The sequence below is a fragment of the Cricetulus griseus genome, assembly GCF_003668045.3.
Source record: "Cricetulus griseus strain 17A/GY chromosome 1 unlocalized genomic scaffold, alternate assembly CriGri-PICRH-1.0 chr1_0, whole genome shotgun sequence".
Classification (NCBI taxonomy): domain Eukaryota; kingdom Metazoa; phylum Chordata; class Mammalia; order Rodentia; family Cricetidae; genus Cricetulus; species Cricetulus griseus.
In genome coordinates, this window is record NW_023276806.1 from 168,622,657 (window position 1) to 168,633,326 (window position 10,670).

The following is a 10,670-nucleotide window of genomic DNA, read 5'->3' on the forward strand; positions in this document are numbered from 1 at the left end:
AAGGTGTAACTTTTAGATTGTTTGAAATTATATTTAGTATTAGCATCAGATTGTCACAGGGCAAGAGGTGACTGAACTGCAGGATAAACTACCTCTAATGACTTCATTTGCTGCTGTCAGTGCTATGTGCTCTCTTGGTCTCCTTACTTCCTGGGTTGTATTTTTTCTGCTTGACTCACATTCACCAGATTGTATTCTGTACCTGCTATTTAAGCAGTACTTCCCCAATCTTGTACATTTGCTTTTAAAAAGCATCCTAGACACTTGGCTTTTCATTATGCTCATTTCACTTGATCTACATATCTCAGAAACCACGTGAACCAAGCTATGTCTAGGTTGGCAGTACTGTCCTTAAATCCACTGGAAAGTTTCCCAAACTGCCACATCTTGTGATTTTATTATTTGTTATTTGTTTCTTTCTTGAAACAGAGCCTAAAATCTAGGCACAGTATGTCCTCAACGTCATCTACCACAGGTTGTCCTTGAATTCCCAATCTTCTTGCATCCCATTCCTGAGTGCTGGAATTGTAAGTGTGTATTATCATGCCTGATTCATTAGTTAATTCCATCTAACTGTGTCAATATATCTGACAACAACAACTTTAAGAAGATAGGATTAACTTTTGCTCATAGTTGGGCACCTGAATCCATCATGGTGGGGAAAGCAAGGCAGTGAGGGTAACTCTAGGTGTTATGTTGGAAGTGTGTGTCAGCTAATCACATTGTGTCAAAGTCAGGAGTCAGAGAGAGGGATTGAGGTTTCTCAACTCACCTTCTGGTTTTTATTTTCTTCTTTTTTTAGTTTAAGAACTCAGCTCATCAGTGAGTGCTATCCAGAGTCATTCTCTGTCCTGAAACTCACTCATAGATATGTCCCTTCCCGGTGTATCTTCTAGGTGACTCTAAACTCTGAATATTAAACAGTGAATATTATGCACCACATCTGACTTCATCTATATCTTATATAACCAAACCTAGAAGTGCGTATCTCATTTTAATAGCTTTGAATATGGAAAAGTGTTCTCTACAGAATTTTCTTGTGGACATTTTTCTGTAAGTTGAAAGAAATGCAGAAAAATGACATTTTTCTGCAAGTTGAAAGAATTACAAATTACACCATAATACAGAGAACTTCTATTTAGTTCATGCCTTGGACATTGTACAGAGTTTCACGCTTGACAGTGACATTTAGGTTTTTACTCTGCAAAATTTCTAGATGTATAAGGATGTCAATCTGTTATAATTTGTAATGTACAATAGTATTTTGTTAGGCAAGGTAGTTACAAGAAAGTAAATTCACCGGGGCAAAATTGGCTGACTGGAGCTCATTAGTTTAAAACAAAAATGGTATTTGAATATTACTAATAAAAATTTTAGGATATATATATATATAGAATATATACTTATATATTTTATTTATATATTACATATATTTATTAATCATATGTTGTTATAAATTTATATGTTATATATCAATAAACATATTATATAGTACTTATAATTATACATTATATAAATATAATACATATTCAGCATATGATTTGTTTAAAAATGCCAACATTTGGTTTTTCTCAGAGCTAGCAAGAAATTTTGTACAAATAATTTTTAAAAAGACAAGTAACATTGCAGACTGTGCAGGCTGTCTCTGTGTGTGTATGTGTATATGTTCATATACATGTATGCATATAAGAACCATTAATGGAAAAAGAGGAGAGGAAGTTGAAAGAAAGCAAACAGGGGGATATGGAGGGTTTGTGGGTAGGGAAGGGAAGGAAAGGGAAAGGAAGAAGGGGAGTGAGGGGAGTGGAAGGGAGGAAAGGGAAGGCAAAATAAAGGAAGAAATGTTTTAATTATTGATATTAAAAAAGTAGAAAAACCTACAAAGGAAAAAAATTGAGGATCCTAACCATCAGCTCTTATTCCTTCTGCTTAGCCTCACTAGATATTTGAATAAAGAACTTTGCACTCTAAACTACTTCCTGTAATCATAATTAAGTCCTCAGTACTTATTTACATTAAAAACACCAAGTTGCTACTATAAATTATTAAATTTACTGATGTGAGCAATTTTTCAATGTGTCAGTTCATCTTTTTTCAATAAATCCAAGCAATAAAGCTTAAAAATTAGTAAATCTATAGCTCATAACTCAGATTTGCCTTTTTTTGACCAAGTAAAAGAAATGTTTTTCTGTGTTTATCAAACATGCATAGTCATGGCCCTTGAAAACACTGTTGTTTTGGGGAGTTTTGTGAAATACAGAACAAAGTAAACACTATTGATTTATATTTCTTGCTTCTTTGGAGAAGGAAGAAAACTGGAACATTGTCACTTTTTATTTTAAAGAAAAATGATAAACAAAGTTTGAAATTGTTAAATATTGGGCAATTTCTTTTTGGGGAGTTTTGATGTAATCTGAATCTTCAAAAAATTGTGTTAAGTTGGAAATGAGAGAGATTTGCACATATTTTCTTCCCTCTCTCTCTAGGCAGACACATTTCTTTTTAAAAAGCCTTTTGTTAAATTTGAAATGGTTCATTTCTCACTCTTTGTTTTAAATATCAAGTATGGATAAACCAGAACAGTGATTCTCAACCTGTGGGTAGAAACCCATTTGGGGGTCCCATCACAACTTGAGAAACTGTACTAAAGGATCACAGCATTAGGAAGGTTGAGAACCACTGACCTAGGGAATATTGGTAATTAAATAGTTAATTTTTCTATTATTATTAGTAGTATTTTTAAGCTTTGGGTTATTCATTCCCATTTAATGAGTTCAAATATCTACTATAGTAGTAATACAGGAGCTACTAGGGTAAGTATTTTATATATTTTAACATAATATGAAACTTTCATGGTGAATTAGTCAAGGTTCTTTAGAGGAACAGAAACATTACAATGGACGTATATATTAATTTATGTCTTATTAGACTGGCTCAGAGGGTGTAGTTAGTACAGACAGTTTAACAATGACTGACTTACAATTAGTCTGTGTGTTTGTACATGAGTACATGGGCACATGTGGATGTCGGAAGATGACATCAAGTGTTTGTCTGCACCTTCCACCTTGTTTGAGATGGTCCATCTGTTGTACATTGCTGTGTAAAGAAGGATAATTATCCCATGACATTCAGCATCCCTTGTCTCTCTCTCCCATCTCTCTGTAGAGATTAGGATGCTCTTTGTAGAAGGAACAATACATTTAACAATATCTGGTACTTGTACAGGCTCTGGGTTTCAGAATTATGTGTTGACACAAGCAGAGCAAACGTTTTACTCTCTGAGCTACCTTGAAAGTCCATAATTATACTTTCTGTGTTATTAAGACTGTTCTTGATTCTCTTTCCTTTTGAGGAATTATGTTTTCTTTTCTTTTTTTCTTTTTGTGAAGGCCATTGTCTGCCTCAATGCTGACACATTACTTATCCTTCCCAAAACTGTCAATAGAACCATTCTTCTGGAGACTCATGTGCGATGCAGAATAAAACTGTGGGGAATTTTGATTATCCTGTCATGTGAAAAGTAACAAGTCAAATCATATGCAGGCACAGCATAAGCTTTCTACCACCCCTGACCTCTGTCAGAGAATAATTATGAGAAATCATCAAATGCAATGCATATTGCTATTAAGAATGTGATCAATAAAAATGGAAAAAATAGACAAAGTTTAATTCTTAGTATGAATCAGTGGAAAATGAATATGGACTTTCAATAACTGAAGAGAATGAAAATGTGAATTTTCTCTGATGGTCTTTCTTATCTAAGAATCATGATGGAGAATGAAGTACAATCATTTTTTACACAGTTTATCTACTCTAGATAATGGAATCCAAGATATGAACATAAATCAAAGTTAGCCAGTGTAACTTGAAAAATTTAAGAACACATGTAAATGCTAAGACTTCTTTTTGTATGTGGGAGCCAAGTCTCACTAAGGTCTTTTAAAATTGAACACTTTTCCTTTTATTGTTTTTATTATTGACTAAGTTTACTGACTGTTACAAGTTCAAGATAGAAAATTCCATGGAGTTCCCCAAGGATTGGAATGATGACTTCTTTAAGGTCACTGGAAGAAACATTAAAGTACATTGTAACTCCATTTCAAATATATATGAACCAGAAGTTCTCATAGAAAACCTTTAAAAGGTCTGTTTTTATTTAATATATATATCTATATGAAAAGAAATATGGTATAAACATGATGAAATTTAGAATTCAATGATGTCAGATGATATTCTTCCAGTTATACCATATCAAATTTCAAATTGCAGTTCTTTGAAGCGTTGTATTTTGAGTGCCATCCACCCACGTCTGAATAGACTATTTCTCATTTCTTGTGATGCATATCTTCTGAACTTACACTGTGGTTAATTACATTATAATTATCATTCAGTTTTAGTACAGAGATTTCACATGTTTTAAGTGCTTGTGATCAGCCTTTACTTTGTTATATCCTTATATATAGCTTTGTCCTTTTATTTGTACTTACAGTTAATTTAATTTTGACAACTCCTGTTCTAATTTGCATTTTATTTATTTGAATTCAGTTATTTTCACTTTGAAACATTTTAGTTTCATAACCTCTCAGGTTTTAAATCATTACAAATGCCAGCTATAATATTTTTCTAAGAATTTTCTGGATACAACATGGCAGGTGCACATATGAACTCACAGTAATTGTGACAGTTTCCCAAGACATGGAAAAGCTTAATCCACACAAAACCTAACCCTGAGATAGTGGATATGAAGTCCCTCCTTTATCAGAAGAGCTACTGGCATGTGATAGCTGTGGTATAAATCAGAGTCAATTTGCTTTTTTAAATATGTATCTATAGTGTTAGTGAAGAAGCAGGGGGATCAGTTATAACACCTTCAACCTCAAATGTAAAGTAGAGAGAGAATGAACTGGAAGTTGGGTGAGGCTATGTAGTCTCAAAGTCCACAGTGATGTGATCCTTCAGGATGCTTCACTTTGAAAGGTTCCACACTCTTCCCACACACCAACCAGAGACAAAGTGTTCAAATAACCAAACCTAGAGGGACACTTCTCATTTAAACCACCACACATTACTTTTTATGTAATGCCATTACCAATATTATTGACACTGTTTCACAATGTTTTCAATTAAGGAGCCAAATATTTATGTACACTAGATATAAAATGTGAATGTGAGAGTTCTATAATGACTATGGTTGTGTACTTTCATTTGGACCATGACCAACATATATAATATCCAAAGCCCTTAGCAGATACATAAAAGAGCTACATAAAGACTGGAGAGTAAGGGACAATCAAGTAGATACCCACAGGAAAAATTATAATCTCAAGAAAAGAAAGATTAATATTGCACGAATTCTCCACTTTTTACAGTCTTTATCTGGAGGACTTTTAATAATAGTTTCCATGGAAAATAGTTTTTGGCTTGAAGAACAGGATAGAGTTCAAAACCAAACTGACTGGAAAGCCACAGAATGAAGTCCCAGGACAAAGCAATCCAGAGACTCAAACTTCTAAATACTGTATGGGGACTTGTCCCACAGTTCTAGTTCAACCCTGGCACCCTGGGAGGACATGGAGTATCTCAGAGAAGCTAAATTAGCTGATATGAGATTTAACTGTCTTTTACTGAAGGGAAAATAAGAATTTAAAATTTGAGTTCAGCCAACTTAAATCCCTGGATAAAATTTTAAAACATTTTAGAGGAAAATAAAAGTCAAAACTTTTATAACACATAATTTGTAATACCCAGGGCAACCATCTGAAAATATTTTCTCTATGATGAATGAGGAAAAGCATAACAAGAGAGAGACAGTTTCTTTCTAAAAAGGGTGAAAATAACTGGATATTATGAAAAGAAAATCAACTGCAACTATATACTCATTAAATATAAGGCATTCAGATAGATAATATACTTAATATATTTAATTAATAATGTGGATTTTTAGAGCAAAACAAGGAATATGATTGTAACATACCAGTAAGCTAAGATGTATTATGATATAAAAAGTGATTTTTAAGGATGTCTGAAAAAATTCATAAAAATACTTATTAACTATCTACATAAACCCCTATAATACATGTAAGTCTATGTGTAAATGTGTAAATATACATATACAGTTTAAATGAAAATTTCTAATCTTGGCTGACAATGGTTCCCCCAAGAGTCAAACATTTTATTACAAAAAGCCCAACACCAGGCTGTAAGAAGTTCTTTTATGAGTTGTTGGTCAGGGTTGTCAACAGACTCCCAAAGCATTGCAGTCTATTACTACTGCCCTTCCTTCCTCCTCAGAAGTGTAAGAATAAATTCTTATTATTGAAGACACCATGTACTTCAGATGTGGGTTCACAATGACCTAACAAGCATACCCTGATGGTAATTTACTCAACAAAAGAGAAATCCTGCTGTTATCAGGAACAGAGTCAACTACCCAGGGCTAGCCATTTCATAGGAACCTATAACTGCCACTTTACTAAACCAGCATACTCTCAAACTGCATAGTAAATATTTGTTCTTAAATCCACAAATATTTGTCCTCCTTAGAAAACCAGAGCCAATCAAAATACAAAATTGTGGAGTCCAGTTCCAGTGGGTACATTGAGAAAACAATTCTGACAGTTAAGGCTCAAGGATCCTTTACAGAGGAGGCGACATTTTAACAAGCAGAAGAACAAGGATTTTGCTATAAGACTGTCTCCTAATGATCTCACAAGCAGCATCAACTAACCAATATGACTGCCTAAGCAAGAGCTGAACAAAAACAACAGTTGACAAGCAAAGGGCAAAGACCATGAGACTACAGTTAACTAGGGGATTCTAAGATTAGAAGAGGTGAAAATAACAACAGTTGATATCCAATACCAAATGACCAGCCTTGAAAATGTACAAATATACAAGTAACATACAGCCTGAGCAGGTTACATTTAAGAATATGTGTGCATGTATATACATGTGTGTGCGTGTATATACGTGTGTGTGTGTGTGTGTGTGTGTGTGTGTGTGTGTGTGTGTGTGTGTGTGAGTGTATGCATGTAAAAATAATTAATGACAAAAGAGACCAGGAATTTGAAAGAAAGGAGACATATATGAGGAGTTTTCAAGAGAGGGAGGGAGGAATGGAGAAACGATCTCAAAAATAAAAGAAATAATTTTTAGAAATAAGTGATCTTAAAGAAAAGATATAAACTTCTGTGCATTAGCAGGTATCATTAAGGAAGTGTATTGCAAAGCCACAATTATATGGAAAATATTAAAGTATTTGGAAAATACTTTTCTGATTTACAGTTAGGAGACATACAAAAAACATCCTGCAAGTCAAAAATAGTTCAAAAGGTAGACAATCTAATATCAATTAACAAAGATTTGAATGTGTTATTCACAAATGAAATGCACAAGAATACATACATGGATAGTCATACAATATTTTAAATCATTATGAAAGGTACTAAATTACAATGAGAAACCACTTTGTATGCTCACTATTCTCAGTAATAGAAGAGTGCATTAATAAATAATGGAATGAATAAAAATAAATGTATGCATGCATCAGTGGATGCTACTTGATCAATTCCGATTTAATTTAATCAGATGTAAATTGGTATCATAATTATAGAAAAAAATCTGTGACTAGTAGATAACAAATGAATATATGATTTGTCTCCAGTTAAGTTCTCTGCCTTGATTTCTGGCATTGAATGCAAATTCCAAGTTATCTGTAGTATTTTCTCAGTAGCCATTAGGAAAAATTTGAGATACTTTGCAACATAATTCTTTCACTCATTCATTTTTCCAATTGTCATATGTCCTATCTGTCCCCATCCAAGTTTATGTTTGTGTTACAATGTTTTAAGAATGGAAATGGTTTTAGTAAGACATACGCAGACCTCCCAAAGAAGTGTGGATCTGTCCATGGCCTTGAGATATTCTACACAGAAAAGTTATCACTCTTTTCCCTATGAAACAAATCTTTCAAAAATGTTGGAAGGCATCATGGTAAATCTTCCCGAAAGACATATATGTGTGTGTTTCGGTACAGAAAGAAACAACTGAATAATTACATGCATTGGATGTTGAAATTATGAATTTGAATAATTCATGATCCTAATCACTATTACCTAGAGTTCAAATGCAAAACTAGAAATGCTTATAATTTTACCTTTGACTCAATAATTTAAAGTATCTGTATAAAAGTGTGTAAGTAATAAAATAAGGTAAAATTTTTTATTAATCTTAAAATTGAGAAAAGTAGTACACAGAGACAAAAGTGAAACTTGCTCAGACTCTTACAGTATGTAGACTTGAAAATTGTTATGGTAGGCAGAATACCCAAAATAAAAAGTGTACAAATTTTAAACCTCAGAATCTGTGAATATATCTTATTACATGACAAAGAGAAACAAGCTTCCAAATGGATTTAGCTTTGCTCGTTGGCTGACTTTAAATTAGAGGTTGTCTTGGGTATCCTGTTGAGGTCAGTCAGTATAACCACTAGGGTCCTGTAAAATAAAAGTGCAAGTGAGTGTGGATGTCAGAGTCCAAAAGAGTTTTGGCAAATCTCTCTGCTGGTTTGGATGATGAAGGAAGTTACCACAAACCAAAGTGGGCAGGCAGCCTCTACCATCTGGAGAAAGCAAGGAAAATGCTCCTCCCTGGAGTCCAGCCTTAACAGACTCTTGGTGGAGTTTGAACTGAATGATTTTTCTTTTGTTTGTTTGTTGTTTGTTTTTAATTGAGGGAGAGTGAATGTAATCCCTTAATACCAAAACGACACAGTCAAATGTCCCAAATTTGGGGAAATCACAGAGGTCAATACATTGGGAGTGCAATGGATAAATCTTACCCTGTGAAAATAACCTTCTTGATGTCAGTGTGTTTTGTGTCAGGAAAGTGAGGCATATTTTAGGCCTCATGCATCTAGAGCTGTAAGATAATGAATGTGTGCTGTAAGTCACTATGCTTGTGGTCACTTTTACAGGAGTAGTAGGAAATGAAACTAAGACAATAGTATAAAAATTGGTAATACTGAAAAAATGAGTATGAAAAGTGGAAGTAAAACTAGAGATCACACACACACACACACACACACACACACACACACACACACACACACACACACAGAATGTAACACTAACCACTCATAAGAAATGAAGTTATGTCATTTGTGCCCATATAGATGAAATTGAGATCATTATGTTATATGAAATAATCCAGGGAAATGATGTCATTCCTATTTGGAATCAGATGAAATTACCTCAGAAACTGAGTGTGAAATAGTCTCTACCAGAGACTGGGAGGAAGGAGAGGGAAAGTTTAACAATGGATACAGTATTTGCTGTATAGGAGCAAGAAATTATAGTGTACTGTTGAACAGTAGGGAAACTTGAGAGAAAAATGTACTCTATATTTCTGAACCATAAGAAAGTTTTGAATATATTCCCCAAGAAAATGACAAAATTTTGAGGATATAAATGTGCTTATAAATATCATAATATGTTTACACATGTCAAGACATTTATCCATTAAGTGTATTTTTTATGATTTCTTGTGTCCATTTGAAAAATGAGGTATTACAAATAGATTTATAGTGGAATAATTTGAGTACACTATACTAGTCAAAGTTTCTCTGTACTGAGACCTAAGGATATTTTTGTTTTATCTGCTGTAAATGTTAATATATGAGGCAAACAAATTCTACTTCATCTAATTTTTTTAAAAGAAAACAAACTTCATTTCATGCTCTAGGAGACAACATTTAGCACACCATTTAAAGGCTTGTATAAATTTTGGGAGGTTTCTGGTTAAAATTGAGAAAGTCCCTTCTGAAAGTCAGGAAAAATTATTATCTCAGCCTTAAGAAATAAGTTTGATTTATTTGAAGACTTTTCCAGGAAGATTGTCTCATTTCCAATAACCCTTAAGAAGCTTTTATTTACTGTATTGGTATTTAACAGTGAAAGGAATTGTCTTCTTGTTTTGACAGATGTTTGGAAGTGCAGCAGATATGAAAGACTTGAAAGTCCATCTGATCCTAACTGTACCAGAGAATGCTGGGGTTCTCTCTTTCATGAGCTGCTTAGTTCTAACATGAATCATACAGGGAAAGAAACTCTGGAAATGTAGATGTGCAGTCATCTCAGCAATACACAAATGACCCTAACAAAGGTTTCAGGTGGACAACCAAATGCTCCACAACTGATACTGCTAATTATGTAACTTTAAATACTTAAAAGTCCATGTGCTGTTCCAGGTTCTTTGAAAGTATATTTTGACAGATCCATATGAATGATAGAATCCTTGGGCATCTTTCTAGTCTTCTACCAGTCACAGCATCCAAAATACTTGCAAACGGTCCTTTAGTTTGCATGTTAAATGGTAATATGTTTTATGAAACTATAAATTAATCCTTAACTTTTATATTTTTGGTTGTGAGCCTAGCCTTTAGTGGCTAAACCATCTCTCTAGCTCTAATCCTTAACTTTTATTTTAACACATTCCCTGAAGGTAAAAACAAAAGAAAACTTATTCCTGCTATTATCAGTTTGCATTATTACTTTATTTTTTAGTGGCACTTTTTACAACATAAGTGGTATGTAACTACAAGCATCCTAAATAATAGTAATAAAATATAAACAAATTGGAATAAGACATAACACAAATAATTAGAGAAGAAA

General features: G+C 33.4%; 1 non-coding gene across 1 annotated transcript; it reads right to left on the minus strand.

The window, feature by feature from the left end:
- Positions 1–8,729: 8,729 nt before the first annotated feature.
- On the minus strand, positions 8,730–8,890 carry LOC113833331. Its single transcript, XR_003480970.1, has one exon. It is a non-coding gene; the product is annotated as a U1 spliceosomal RNA (small nuclear RNA).
- Between the last annotated feature and the right edge of the window lie 1,780 nt (positions 8,891–10,670).